A 15,825-nucleotide genomic window follows, 5' to 3' on the forward strand; every position below is an offset into this window, starting at 1 on the left:
TAAATTAAAATATTATTTGGCATCACACTCACACCTATCACAAATTACCACCGTGTGCAACACATCCTTCAGCTCTTAATCGTAAAATATCATATAAGTGGCGGTTGAGTTGAAACCCAGTGTCAATGAAATTACTTTGCTAATTATTTCCAAGAAAGGTCACCTATACCAACCTCGGCTTGAAAGAGCAAAAATGACAGAGAATAGAAGTTGTTATAAGTGTAATTGGAATGCTATTGCAGAATGCAGTGTCTCTAAAACTTAAAAAGTGTCACTAAAACTTAAAAACTGAAAAAATAAAAATGTCTTTTGAAAAAAGTGAACTAATAAGAATAGTGTACCATTTAAATCTATAAAAAAAGATCAAACTCGAGTACCCGACTGATAAAACAGGTACCTCACTGAAATGCTATTTGTTTCTCAACAGAACTATCAACATGGATTTTATCTGATTTCAATCCAGTTTGTGATTAATTCAGGGACTTAGAAATTCCATTTCATTTAGTGAACAAAGTAAAGAGGATTAGAAGAAACATCCAGTTAAGAAGTGTCGCAGTATAGATGTGGGAAGAGAGTGCTAGTTAGGAAGATAATGGAAAGAATGTTTTGGCATTTTGTGTAGACTAAAGATTACTTTACAGTTGAATATTTCAACAAAATATTCAATTGGAAAGTGATTACGTCAAAGGCGAGCTTTTATATTGAATTTATTATGCATTGACTCAAGGATTCCAATGGCATGATCATCCTCATAGCTGCACATTTGATCCCGAATCTGGTTTCCTGACTCGGTAATGCATAAATGCTTGCTTCATTTATCTTGGAGCAATTCAAGAAACAGATTTAGAAAACTAAGCCACAACCCTGACATATGAACTTCAAAATTTCAAACTATTTTCAAATAAATAGGCAAAGCAGGATACAACACTGACAGATGAAAATTGCCTCACAAATCATGATACGAAATGAACTAAATAATTAAGACCCGATATACATCTATCTTAATAGGCATAACTCAATACAACAATATGAAATATGGTATGGTTCATAATCAAAACCAAATAAATATTTGTTTCACAGCAAGTGAAAAGACTCTCATAGGCCACATAAACAAATAAGTTCAGCATATCCAAAACTAACAAATATTTGTAAGCTTAAAAAAAAGCACATAAACAGGTAAATCCGAACTACACAAACTGTAATTGCAAACCAGGGCTCAGTACGTTCCCAAACTGTGAATTGACTTGCTTTACCATTTTCTTCTTTCGATTAGTATCTTATGCTGCCCATTCTTCCATCTGCTTTTTTGATAATACTCCCATGTCATCTGGATCATAAAAGCCATGATCATAATCGTAATGTTTATGCTTATAGATGATGGTCATTTTCACAAAAGTGCTAGGCTATTGCAGAGCAAATAGTTTGTTAACTCGATTTCATGAGAAGTACCTCAAAACCCAATAAGCATAATCTCCTTGAGGTCAGAAGGCTTACGCACTCTACGATTTCTATGGTTAGGTCCATGTCTAAATAATACAAATCCAAATTCCACTTGTGGTACTATACTCATCCTTTCATTTGTTTGGGACTTAAGAGTGAGGTTCATTTATTATCTGACCACCGTACCCAATGTGCGTTATAAGCTCGATCGAGATAAGGGAGGGTTAAAGTGTTAAACTAAGAATTTTAACCTAACTTACCATTGGCCTGGATTTTATTTCTAGCGAGAACGTTTGCATCCGAGAATGAAAGGAGGGTGAGAGAATACGTTTAACTCATGGAGTATGCTCCAAAATAGTTATGTTAGATATACATATAACAATGTTAAATTTTAAATTAACTTCCCGTAGAGTTTTGCAACAAAGTAGATTAAAAATTTAAACTTCATAACATCTATAATATACGACAAACATTTGTAATTTCATTAAAACTGACCTGGTTAATTATCTTGGAGCTTCCCCTGTAACCTATTCCAACCACTTCTTGATTAAAGATATTCTCTAAGAATTAAATATATTACAAAAGTATAAGTGTCTATACTTTCCAGTTAGAGCTCGGTGTGGATAGGGTCCTATTTAACGGGTTTAACAATACTAATACCTTAAGTACGAAAGCTAATCCAGAAAGTGAGCATATAAACCTTAAGGATTACTAAATGTTCATCACCTTTTATAAAGGAGATTATGTTATTTTGTGGCTTAGAGTGCAAGTATAGGAATATGAATTTATGAATTGTACCTGTCATAAACATAGCTTTCAGTTCATCCACATTGCTTTCGGTTCATACGGTTAGATCTGAAATGGTAGCACGTATCAAGTTGTTCCTAAACAAATCAGAAACCATACCTAAACTGAAAGTACATAGAAGCCATATGCTAAAAACAATACTGGAGTAGTAAAGAAGAAACTGAAACACAAACCAGAGAATAGGTGTCAATGATATACCTGACTTTTGCCTCCTGGAGAAGTATAAAATTCACCTGCAGCAGCGGAAGATAGTTGAAAATCATTTCGGTGACAACCAATAACATAACAAAGAAAAGATCATAGATTCTAAAGCAATAACATGTTGAGATGGGTTAGAGAATATGAGGGTACGGTCCATGTTTGGGAGGAGAAGGACCATGCTTGGGATGGTTCTGGTCATTCCTATTGGGGTACGAAGCCAGGCAATCCCGCACTTTCTAGTGTTATTTCTACTGCCAGCTACATTGTATATGCCCTAAACCGATACACCACTATCTCCCTACAGTTGACTCCCTGTGAATACTTTGGCATAAATTAGTCCACGCCATTATTTGTACCATTACTAACAATAACAATGCCATCACACCAGCCTATATATGCACAACAAATTGTAGCAAAAATACATTAAATGTCTGTACCATTACTAACAATAACAATGGCATCATACCAACCTAAGTACGAAAAATTGTAGCCAAAATACATAAATGCTTCCCTGTCAAGCCGTCATACACCGAAAAGAAATGAAAAAGAAAAACCTAGGTAATTGACGAAAAAATGAACACCACCACTTGCATATTTGGGAAAATATATTTCTCCACCAGAATGGGGGAATCTCTTTGGTCATGCCTTTCACCTGGTCCTACTTAAGCTCTACAATCATATCATCAAGGCCAAAGCATAAGAAAATTGACATAACATCATGAACATGATATGTCATCACTGAACAACCATTAAAACAACGACAACGACAACAACAACAACAACAAAAATGAATAATTAGAAAAAGAGATGCATACTCACGATAAGATAAAATTAATGAATAAAAGGTTTATGCATGCTTGAGCTAACGACTAAGGTCACATACCACCACTGGAAAAAAAAAATAGCATTTCAAATATGAAAACTCATAAAAATATCTTATATTTAGCATGAAATGATATTTTTTTCATTTTATATGGCTATGCTTGCAATGAAGTGCCATGAAATTCCAGCCATCTGTCCAAATCAATCCTGTGTTAAAGAACAACTCAAACACCACTGTGTGTACCCTACATTATATTTTCGGTCTAGAACGTACTCGGACCATGGATTGGGAGTGCGACCAACGGCGGATTAGTCGGGTGGCTGTCAAATAAACACTTTTGGATCATTTGGTCCTCTAATCCGTCAGAGTTCACAACAGGTCCAGGGCCCATCCGGGTGGCCCAAGTTCATGGATCTAGTCCGTCCGGATGAGTTTGATCCAATAACCCGATCCGCAGAGGCGAGGAATCCTAGTGCAATCCGATAAGATCTTGCACAAGGATAGAATAAAATCTTGGGGAATGATCCTATTTTAGATAGGATTATACTAGGATTCATCGAGGAAGGAAATCTCCGAGAATCACTTTCTTGGCCACTAAGGCAGGAGATTGCTATATATACGGAGGCTTCTGCAGCCTCCAGAACTACGTTTTGAAGAGACTTGATCTCGGATTCCTTACTGGGTACGTAGGCAACCAGAACGTTGGTGCAGTCTCTCTTCTTCCAAAATACCTAATCCCATCTTTTTCAAGCTTTCGGAAGCACCATTACATCGGGAACGTCGGGTTAACTTTTTGCCCCGACATTCTTTGGCGCCGTTTGTGGGGATCGAACCCACAACCACCACAACCACGGCTTGGGCTTGTCCACGGTTCGGTCTTCTATATGAGCGAGCTGAAATTAAAGCGTGTATATCCTCGGCGGCTCTTATTTTTCATAAAATAACCGAAAGCAGCCCTTGTTATCATGGCTGAACAAATTCAATTTAAAGCTTGTGTAATTTAGCGATGGTAAAGCTAACACCGTTAACCACGCCGTGATATCCTCGGCCTTATTTTTCATACGCCTTGTTATCATGGCGAACAAATTGCGATGAAAGTAACACGTAATTTAATCGGCACGTAGCGACTCGGCAGAACATGGAGACTGTTCCAGGCACCACCACAGAGGTGGGGTAGTCGAGCCGTCGTAGATCTTTCTCTCAGAATGGAGGAAACAGACTGTCTGAAGTAGTTCCACACACTCTGGAGCCACTAGGAACTCGGAATCTAATCCCCGTGACCCTCCCCGCGTTGTCTATACGGAGCACAAGAGCTTCTAGAATACACGTCAGGGATGGTTCTGTTGAACCCACACGCAATGCTACTGTGCGACGTCCTGGAAGGGGATGGGGAGGCCGACATGGTAACCCACTCGCCTCCATCAGGAACCCCCAATACCAATCGGATCTAGCTCTTATCTCTCTTTTGATAAGAATAGTTGCGGAAAACGAGATTTTGAGAAATCAACTAGGCAAACGACCCAGAGACCCTGAGGAGCACCAATCGGTCGAGTCCCCTTTGTCTGAACGTAGGCAAAGGCAAAGGGCCGAACCGAGACAACGTGAAGATCCTAACAATGGCCAAAACCTTATTCACAATAATGGTCGCGTTAGAGATCCAAGCCAAAGCCGAACAATCCACCATATCATGTCGGTCCCCACTCATTCACAGTCAAACAATGTCTGGGATCATTTGGGCATAAATCCTCGGACACACTAGTCACAACAATATGGAACGGCAGCAACTGCATTGAGTTTCAGTTCAGAAATGTCAGCATCCATGGAGGTGTTCGGATCAAGATATGAGTCCCAGCGCACAAATCGGAATAAGAGTCTACCACCTGCTAACAGAGTGGCAGGCAGAAGGCAGGGTAGAATCGAACGTCGGCAACGATCGAATCCCAATCAAATCTTATAAGCCCACGGTGAACGGATCTGGAAAGAAGAGAATCAAGATGAAGACAGCTATGAGAATATGAATGAACAAAGGGTTAAGGAATTGATTAACCAAGCTGTGACCAGGCAAACCATCCGAGACGATCCCCTCTTGGAAAGGGCTGTGCGAGGTCCAGAATTTTCACCCTTTGTAAATGACATTAGGGACTGTGTTCATCCCGAGGCATTCAAATAGCCCCTTCTTCCGACTTATGATGATGTGGATGGCTGTCCGAACGAGCACGTCATGAGCTACCAAGCGGCTATGACCTTATGTGAATTTCATGAGTCATTAATGTGACATATTTTTCCAGTAACGTTGAAAGGATACGCACTATCTTGGTTCAACAAGTTGGCGCCGCGTTCAATTGATTCATTTATCAAGCTTAGTGATATGTTCGTTGAATGTTTTCAATACAATATGAAGACGAATAAGAGTCCGAGCACACTGTTCAATCTTGCTATGGAGAAAGGTGAAACAATTAAGAGTTTGGTACGACGGTTCAAGAAGCTTCATGCCAAAGTTCAGGATGTGAATGATGCTTTCGCAATACAGGCATTCTATCAAGCGTTGCATTTCGACAGAGATGGACTTTACAACTCTCTTACTCGAAAGCCGCCTACCACCCTCTCTGATTTATTCACCCGAGTGGAAGGGTACGTTCGAGTGGAAGATGATCAAAAGTCTCGGCAGAGAAAAGATGGCACAGATCCCGCTTCCAAGGACTCTAAAAAGGATAAGTTTACCAATCAAGGTGACAAGAGGAGTACTCAGAATAATACAAAGGCCCCAAATCTAGATGAAAAGGTATTCACCCCTTTGACTCTTAGCCTTGCAGACCTGTATGAAAAAATCAAAACTAAGAAAATGTTACTGCCAGCTCGGCCGCTACCAGAAGATCCTACAGGTAGGTGGGATAAAAATAAAAAATGCAAATATCACAATGATATTAGGCATGAAACAGATCACTGCATATCTTTAAAGAAAGAAGTTTAACGCCTCATTGACGATGGACATCTTACTGAGTTTGTTCAAAATAAAACTCGGTCAGCCCATATCAACTTGGTTGAACACAACGTTATCGATGTATGCCACGCACGTATCGATAGCATCTCCCGCCGTCAGTGAAAGATAGAAACACGCTTGAAACTTCGTCATATACAAGATCATTACCAGGTCAACAATTTCAATTTTGACCAAGGTATCAATACTGAGACCTATGAAGGGCACGAGTTGAAGTTCACTGAGAACGACGAAAAGGGGGTTTATTACCCTCACAATGACGCTGTTGTCATTATTGCATGGATAGGAATCTTTAGGGTGCAGAAGGTTCTTATCGACACAGGAAGCTCAGCTAGCGTGTTATTCACCAGGGATTACTCCAGGATGAAACTGTCAGAGGACCTGATCATAGAATACCGTAATCCAATCATTGGGTTCAACGGAGAACCATCCCATGCTATTGGAAAGGTTCATCTCCTTGTCACAGTTGGGTATCAATCTGTCGAGATAAATTTTCTTCTTGTGGATTGTGGTTCTTGTTATAATACAATTTTTGGTAGGGATTGGATCCATGCCAATCAGGCTGTTGTATCCACCTTCAACCAGGCGTTGAAATTCCCGACGCCAACGGGAGTCTGTAAAATCCGCAGTGACCAGATGATGTCACATCAGTGTCACGATTTGGCACTAGAAGATACCAGGAAATCCGAAGTCCGGGGCAACACGATCCTCCAGGTTTATCATGCCAAATAGCAATTACAGAAATGTTGGGTTTATCAGGTATGAGAAGCCCGATGCTCTGAGAAAGGTCCCTTGATCGATCAGTTGGAAGAAGTTCAGATAAGGGGCCAGAGCCATGAAACTACTTTCATCGCTGTCGGTTTACCCCCAGCCGAAAAAAGAGCTATAATTCACATGTTATGGGATTATCAAGAAATATTTGCCTGGAATATCGACCAAATGCCGGAAATCGACACGGATGTTGCTTGCCACAGGCTTGATATTGACCCAAGATTCAAACCAGTTTAACAAAGACCAAAGAGGATGGCTCCAGAACGAAAACTGAAGGTCAATGACGAGATTGGTAAACTGGGTTCATTAAGCCCGTCGAATACCCTACATGGGTATCCAATATCGTCGCGGTTCCAAAGAAAAATGGGAAGCTCAGGGTTTGCATCAACTTTACCTCGCATCTCAGATCTAGTCGATGCAACCTCGAGATTCGAGTATCTATCGTTCATGGACGCTGTGTCTGGTTATAACCAGATACCTCTGCTTGAGAAAGACCAGGAGCACACGGCGTTCATCACGGACCAAGGCCTGTATTGTTTTACAGTCATGCCATTTGGTTTGAAAAATGCAGGTGCCACCTATCAGAGGATGATGAATACAATGTTTGCCGACCTAATTAGGGCGATCATGGAGGTTTACATAGATGACATGGTAGTCAAATCCAAAGAAACACCCGACCACCTTTAGGATTTACAAGAGGTTTTCAATAGGCTCGTAAGATACAAACTGAAGTTGAACCCTTTGAAATGTTCCTTTGGGTTAGCGTCTGGAAAGTTCTTAGGATTTCTAATGACTCAACGGGGTATTGAGGCAAACCCTTAACAGATCCAGGCCATTCTCGAACTACCCCCACCATCGAATAAAAAAGAAATTTAGTGGCTCGTTGGTCGTTTGGCAGCCCTGAATAGATTGATATCAAAGTATTCGGATCGATACAAGCCATTCTTTCAGACATTGAAAGGTGCGTCAGTTTGGAACGAGGACTGTGATAGGGCTTTTAAAGAAATTAAAGCTTACTTGGTATCACCCCCCGTCGTGGTCAGTCTGCAAACTGGCCAAAACATTGGAATTTATTTGGCAGTTTCTGAGATCGTAGTAAGCGCAGTATTGTTCGTGGAAAACCCGAAGGAGCGCCCAATATACTTCATTAGCAAAATGTTAATTGGATCAGATAGTAGATATTCTAAAATCGTGAAAATCGCGCTTGCCCTAGTGCATGCAGCACGCAGGCTTAAGCCATATTTTAAGGGTCGTATTGTTAAAGTATATAACAAATATCCCCTTCGCAAGGCACTCGGACAAGCTGAAGAGTCTGGCCGCCTCGCTGATTGGTCTAGTTATCTAAGTGCTTACCACATCTTATATGAGCCTCGCACTGCAGAAAAAGGTCATGCATTAGCTTCTCTGATGGCGGATTTCCCGGTAGAAGATATCACGGTTTCTCCCAAGTTATTCGAGGAAGAACAGCTGCAAGATTTTCCCAACCACCAACCTGACTTCGTTGAAGAGAATGTCACCGAAGGTGTGGTGTGGGTTGTGTATACCGATGGTTCTAGTAATAGGAAGGGGTCTAGGATCAGTTGTGTGATAGTCAACCCAAACGGTAGCCGAATCAAATGGTCTGTCCGACTTTGCTTTCCTGCTTCCAACAATAAAGCCGAATATAAAGCCGCAATATTTGGAATGAGGGCGGCGCTCGAAATGGGGCAAAGGAAATCAATATGGTAATGGATTCTAAATTAGTTGCTTGTCAGTTTGGAGGGTCATATCAAGCACGAGATGAACGAATGGCGGCTTATTTAGATGTTATACGCGATCTCGCTGCAAAGTTTAAGTGCATCTCAATTTCGCAAAGACCAAGGAATGATGTTTGGCACGCCGATGCATTAGCCTATCTTTCCGCAGCAATTGATTCAATTGAACTGCGAAATATCAGGGTAGAAGTCCAATTAATGCCTAGCATCGACCTCCCATTGCCAGATATGGCTGACGTCTACGCTGCCGAATGCAAGGCATTCACGTAGATTTACGCAGTCACGACGCGTAGTAAAGCGCGGGACGAGCACCAAGAGCTTCCCATTCAGGATTCTCCTCACGGCCATGAGCAGGACACTGACATCTCCCCCACGATGGATACTGACTCGGCAGCAGTGGAAATTGAGGTTGTAAAGGAGGAAGACTCTGCAGCTGATTCCAAAACAGATCTTGCTGACAATACTCCTAAAATACTAGACGATCAGTTTTCCGACATCGAGTCAATGGAACTTCTACTTCCCGATTGGCGTCAAAATCTAGTTGAATTCTTACAGACTGGAGAACTTCCTGTAAACAAGGCTTTATCAGACAAGTCAAACGGGATGCGTGGTAGTTTGTGTTGTTACCCTCAGAGGAGAGATCCCGCCTTTATAGAAAACCCATGGGTTCAGGCTCACTCTTCTAGTGCCTTACTCCTGAACAGGGACAACATATTTTAAAAGAAATTCACGAAGGCATCTGTGGAAATCATTCGGGTGGTCAGAGTCTCGCTCACAAAGCTCTCACCCAAGGTTACTGGTGGCCATATATGCAGAAGGATGCTTAACGGTTTGTCCAGATCTGTGTACCATGCTAGAAACATGCTCGGATCATTAAGCTTCCTGCGAATGAGCTTCATCCCATACTTAGCCCTTGGCCATTTGCTAAGTGAGGACTCGACATTATGGGTCCTTTACCTAAGACACCATGTAACGTAAGGTTTCTCTTGGTCACAACTGATTACTTCACGAAGTGGGTTGAAGTCGTATCCTTGAGTCAGATTCAATCTTCAGATGTCAAAGAGTTCATCTGGTGCGATATTGTGTCCCGATTCAGTGTTCCAGCTAAAATGGTATCGGACAACGAACGACAGTTTGATTCTACTGAGATCCACATCTTCTGCAAATCCCTGAAGATACGACATAACTTCTCTGCGCCCTATTATCCCCAGGGAAATGGACAGCCGAAGCAACAAACTGTGTCATTCTTGACACGTTGAAGAAAAGACTTGAATCAGCCAAAGGAAACTAGGCAAAACAATTACCAGGGGTGCTTTGGGCTTATAGGACAACCCCCCGTTGTTCAATAGGAATGTCACCCTTTTCATTGGCATATGGAACGGAAGAAGTACTCCCGACTGAAATAATCGCTCCAACAGCACGAACACAGGCCATCTCCACAGAGATTAATGCTAACATCTTGGCTCGTGACAAAGCCATGGTGGAGGAGCTTAGAGATGAAGTCCTGCAGAATCTCATGACTTACCAGGACTCTATGAAGTGCAGTTACGACAAGAAGTTGTGCGCACAAGCTTTCAAACCAGGCGATTGGGTCTTACGTACAAGGCAAAGGAGCAACGAAGAACCCAACAACGGAAACTTGGTGAGAATTGGGAGGGCCCTTTTATCATTGAAAGGCTCGCATTCAAAGGTTCTTATTTTCTCAAGAACTTGACTGGAGATGTCCTAACCAAACCATGGAACGCGTATCATTTGCGTTTATTTCACAAGTAAATTACTTATCATTAATTCCACCAATAAGTTTCACATACATTGTACTTTCCTTCCATTTTTCATCAATAAAATTCATTTCCATTTACGTTATGTTTTAATTTCAAATAGATCACTCAATTTTACACTTATTAAACTCGAGTGACGAAGGCCATCCTCCACTTCAGTTTTGGCTTGCGTAGTGCAGTGGGCCTACGCCTGGTATCATGATTCGACAATGTAAACCTAAGAACGATATTGTATCGTTTTTGGTCTGGGTGCGATTGTTTAGATTACATCAAGCGTATACCCTTGGTGGCGGAGTCTGAACTACACTCAAATTTAAGCCCAACTAATGAGGCACTTCTTGGTTGTCTTTTGGTCTCCACAAATATCGTCTGTGGAGAATCTTTGCAATGGAACTACGCTTGCTCTTCAAGTGACTTAGTTGCATTGACATAGTCGCGACAACAGTAGACCACCGTCTAATAATTTATAAGGATAGTTAGATATTACACATATCCTATTTGTGTTACGTACGCTTTCGAAGGTTTTATGAATTGACCAATTTTAGTTCCTGGTATGGATACGAAAATGTTTTAGTATCACTCTGAGTGTTGACATATACTGAAAATGTGGCCCATCCGAACTGTCAGAGTGTCGATATCATATTTTGGAAATCTGAGTTAATACGGAGCTTTGTTTGGTATCCGAGTTTGGTATCATATTTTGCTTGGGAAAAAAAAAAAAAAAAAAAAAAAAAAAAACAAACAAAAGCACCTTCAAATGATAGCCCACGGCCCCATGCTTATTTACAACGCAAGTACTTGGTTCAATTTTCATTCCAGCCAGTTGAAAAAAAAAAAAAAAAAAAAAAACAAACAAAAAAAAAACCAAGCGCCCCATCCAAGAGGCCCATCAGGTCTTATGCTGACCCTCCACCACTGGCGACCGGCACCGACATTTTTTGGCCGGTTCAGTGTTTTTTCAACCGGTACATGCGTTTTTTTTGGCCGGTTCAGGCATTTTTTCACTCGGTTTAGGCAATTTCCATCTGGTCCCGGTTATATATTTCCATCCAGTTCAGGCAGTTTTCATGCCTGTTTAGGTGTTGGCCAGCTTTTCCATGCGGTTTTTAGGCCAGGTCAGTAGTTTTTTCTTGCCGAGTCAGCAATTTTCTTGCCGGGTCAGCATTTTTATCGCCGGTTCCTCATGTTTTCTTACCGGGTCCAAAGTTTTTACGCCGGGTAAACCTCTTCCATGACCATATCACTCGTCCCCATCCAATTATTACACATTTTTCACCACTCCACCAACCCTTTTTACTTTTATATTTTTAACTTGGTCCCTAATTATCACACTTTTTCACTTAAATCCCTTTTTCACGTTTCCTTAATTCTTCAACATACCACCTTTATCTTCGTTTGCTCCTCTGTTGAAGAGGGGGCAATGTGTGTACCCTATGTTATATTTTCGGTCTAGAACGTACTCGGACCATGGACCGGGAGTGGGACCAGTGGCGGATTAGTCGGGTGGCTGTCAAATAAACACTTTTGGATCATCCGGTCCTCTAATCCGTCAGAGTTCACAACAGGTCCAGGGCCCATCCGGGTGGCCCAAGTTAATGGATCCAGTCTGTCCGGATGAGTCTGATCCAGTAACCCGATCCACAGAGGCGAAGAATCCTAGTGCAATCCGATAAGAACTTGCACAAGGATAGAATGAAATCTTGGGGAATGATCCTATCCCGATCCGCAGGGGTGAGGAATCCTAGTGCAATCTGATAAGATCTTGCACAAGGATAGAATGAAATCTTGGAGAATGATCCTATTTTAGATAGGATTATACTAGGATTCATCGAGGAAGGAAATCTCCGAGAATCACTTTCTTGGCCGCCAAGGCAAGAGATTGCTATATATACGGAGGCTTCTGCAGCCTCCAGAACTACGTTTTGAAGAGACTTGATCCCGGATTCCTTACTGGGTACGTAGGCAACCAAAACGTTGGTGCAGTCTCTCTTCTTCCAAAATACCTAATCCCATCTCTTTCAAGTTTTTGGAAGCACCATTACATCGGGAATGTCGAGTTAACTTTTTGCCCTGACAACCACCAAAATATATATCAGAAAGGTAAACAAAGAAGAAAAAAAAGTGAAGCACCTATAGAATAGTTTGTAGATGATTATAGGAAAACATTGCCAATATAGAAATCAAATATACCCATATCGAAGAATCCAAGATATATAAAAGTAAACAATGAAACCCATGGCCGGAAACTCACATTTGATTGAACTTCAATATCTTCCTAGTGGGTTTCTTGCTTCAGCTTGTTGAAAAAAAATACCAAACTTGTAAATTGTGTTGCTTGAGCCAAGGAGATTACTCTCAAGTCTCAACTGGTTTGTAATGAATATAGTTGATCGGTAGCAAACCTTAAGCACAATTTTAATCAATCAAAAACTTTGAAATTGTAAAATATCTAGGACATTACAACATAACAATCAATCAGTTTCACACCGCCATTGAAGAAACTAACCTTTCAGCCAAATCAGGGAGTTATAGGCTTCTTCCTCACGCTGGTGTTCATCTCTAATTTGATGTACCTCGATCAAAGATTACATGTGCTATACAGGAAGACACCCTGCGAAGTATGAATCATTCCATGCAAGAAATAAAATACAAATTAGATAGCAAACATGAAAAATATTTCACAATAAATTTCAAAGACAAAAAATCTTGAAAAAAAAATCTGGAAACCACTTGAGTTCCTGCTTCTTAATTCAATCCCAAAACCCACTTACCAATCTGAACAACAACATTACTGCTCCAACCGCCACTTTTGATCAGCTCATTCTCCGTACGTATACCAACACAATAGGAAGTGTTAACGGCTTCAGCGGGATAGTTATCTAGTTCTTAGTTCAACTCATCTGTAGATTTTTCGATGGGTTTCTTCTTCCCACGCCGACTCTAGAAACCACCACGCATCCTCCTAAACAAATGATAAATCAGATTGTCAGTATCCATAACAAAAAAATAAAATAAAGATGCGTCAAGTTAACACCTACTAATTCCAAAAGTTTTCCACATAACCTTAAGAGGGATTCTCACAAATAATTCAAAAATATAAATGAGAATAGTGAAAGAATAAATCAACAAACAAAAAAGTCATTATTCCTATTCAATTGAGCATGTAAGAAGATGTCGCTTCAATTTCATTAAAATTGGATATATATGATATTTTTTCTTCCATTTTTAATAAAAAAATATACAAACACTCAATTAAAACATGTTAGAATTAAAAACCCATGACTTGAAACAATCAATCAATGAAATAATACCAATTAACTGTAAACTTAGCTCCACAACCATGGTCGAAAGATAATCACATCAAAGTATCATTTTTTTCAAATGCTTAAAAAGTTATATATATATATATATATTAGTACACCATAATTAACATGGACCAACTTAAAAATGAGTTTTCTACCTGATGAAGTTCTCTCATTGAACCAATGATATTGAACCTGATGAATTCGTTGTCGAAAGGGGAAGAACTTGCCACAACATATAGCAAATTAGTTGAGATCGAGTTTGCATTAAACATCAAAAAGATAAAAGAATAACACTGTTATAAAGAGATTTTTTTTTTTTTTTTTTTTTACTCAATTGAATTGATTGGGTGGAATTTGTTGCAATGAGAGAACTCAATCTAAAGAGAGAATGATGGTTCCGATTATTCTGTTCCTCTCGTTCCTTCAACACTGTCTCCTTTCTAATATGTTTCCTTTTAAACTTCTTAACCAATTTTCTCTTCTCTTTTCTACAACACCCCCCTAATAAATCAATATTAAAGTTTTCCATCATCAAATCGCAACTACCTTCAGCCGTGTTTGCGTCCAACAACGACGACATTATTCTCACCAATCAAAAAGGTATTTGGATCGGTGCAAATTCAATGAAAACATAGTAGGAAAGCAGATGTTTGGAGCTCCACTTTATCAGGCTAAAGTCCACGAAAACAAAGGTGTTGCCGTGCATTCTCAAGTTAGAAGGTAAAATAAGAGTTTCTTCATGAAAAAAAGAGTGCCTACAAATAAATTCCAAGATACACGTTGTAGCTAACCTAAAGCAAAAAATGTATTAAAAATTAAAAAGAGATATAAATTGTTCAAAGTGCAGCAGATTTAAGAATGAAATTCACAGCACCAATGACAATTCTTAAAATCACAATGTACAAAGAGACAGATAGACTGAAAAGAACCTAATAGACAAAAATATTGTAGAAATAACACTTGTTATACCCACCAATTTGTAACAACACTTAAAGGGATGCTTCCATATAGTTGTTCCCAAAGAAAAAGAACATGTAAGTACACATTTACACCGACCAAGCATTAGAAAAACAAATTGAAACAATGGTAATTTTTAAGTTGAACATATTTCAAGTAGGTAATACAATACTCAGCTCACTCACCGTAAATGCAAAGAAGACAAACGCTGATCCCCCCTGCTATACCCAGTATCCAACCTTAGTGCTTCCTCGCACTCTCTAACCGCCTCAGCTAACCTACCTAGCCCTGTCAATGTTGCTGCCCTATTACTTCTACACGCTGCATTGTTCAGTGAGATTGCAATAGCTTTATCATAGAAACATAGGGCCTCCGAAAAATGTCCTTTCTTATATTGTTCATTTCCAACCCTCTCACTATTTCTATATCAAAACTCACTGATGCCCTATTCACCATTACTGATTCACTCACCTCACTACTATTCCCACCACTACTCACACTCCATTTCGCGCAAACAAGACCCCGCACTATACTTCCATGACGATAGTTCCCTGTCCCAGACCCCAAAACATCCTTTCTCATGAAACTTTGTGTCATCATACCGAAATGGACAAATGTTCCCAATTGGTAATGCATTCATAATAGGTGAATTCACCATACCCCCAACACCGACATTTCCACAACCACTCCCACTACTACTAACACTTCCACTTCCACTTCCTCCACCACCTGAATAGATCAATGGTGGTATACTATTTCCGACGGCCGGAATACGCGGATCTTCTATGTCCACCACCCAATTTATTACTACCCCTTGTCATGCCGGATCAAATGTCTTTGTCAACTTTCACATGACCCCGAAAGCTCACCAGAATGATTATTCCCACCATTACTTCCACCTCGATCTATCAGATCTTTACAACACGGGGTGTTTCCAGAGGAGCTAGAAGTAGAATTACTACTACTGTTAATGAATCAAACCCAATATATC

General features: G+C 40.2%; 1 long non-coding RNA gene across 6 annotated transcripts; it reads right to left on the reverse strand.

Moving 5' to 3' along the window:
• Window positions 1-1,029: 1,029 nt before the first annotated feature.
• Window positions 1,030-15,423, reverse strand: LOC147508298 (uncharacterized). Of its 6 annotated transcripts, none has more exons than XR_015218014.1 (7): window positions 15,020-15,423; window positions 13,344-13,534; window positions 13,079-13,183; window positions 12,824-12,974; window positions 2,446-2,480; window positions 2,239-2,295; window positions 1,030-1,327 (listed from the first exon to the last, which is right to left on the reverse strand). It is a non-coding gene; the product is annotated as an uncharacterized LOC147508298 (long non-coding RNA). The 6 variants fall into 6 exon arrangements; XR_015218013.1 differs by having other exon boundaries at window positions 2,239-2,324; XR_015218009.1 differs by having other exon boundaries at window positions 2,239-2,351.
• Between the last annotated feature and the right edge of the window lie 402 nt (window positions 15,424-15,825).

The sequence above is a fragment of the Coptis chinensis genome, chromosome 3, assembly GCF_015680905.1.
Source record: "Coptis chinensis isolate HL-2020 chromosome 3, ASM1568090v1, whole genome shotgun sequence".
Classification (NCBI taxonomy): Eukaryota; Viridiplantae; Streptophyta; class Magnoliopsida; order Ranunculales; family Ranunculaceae; genus Coptis; species Coptis chinensis.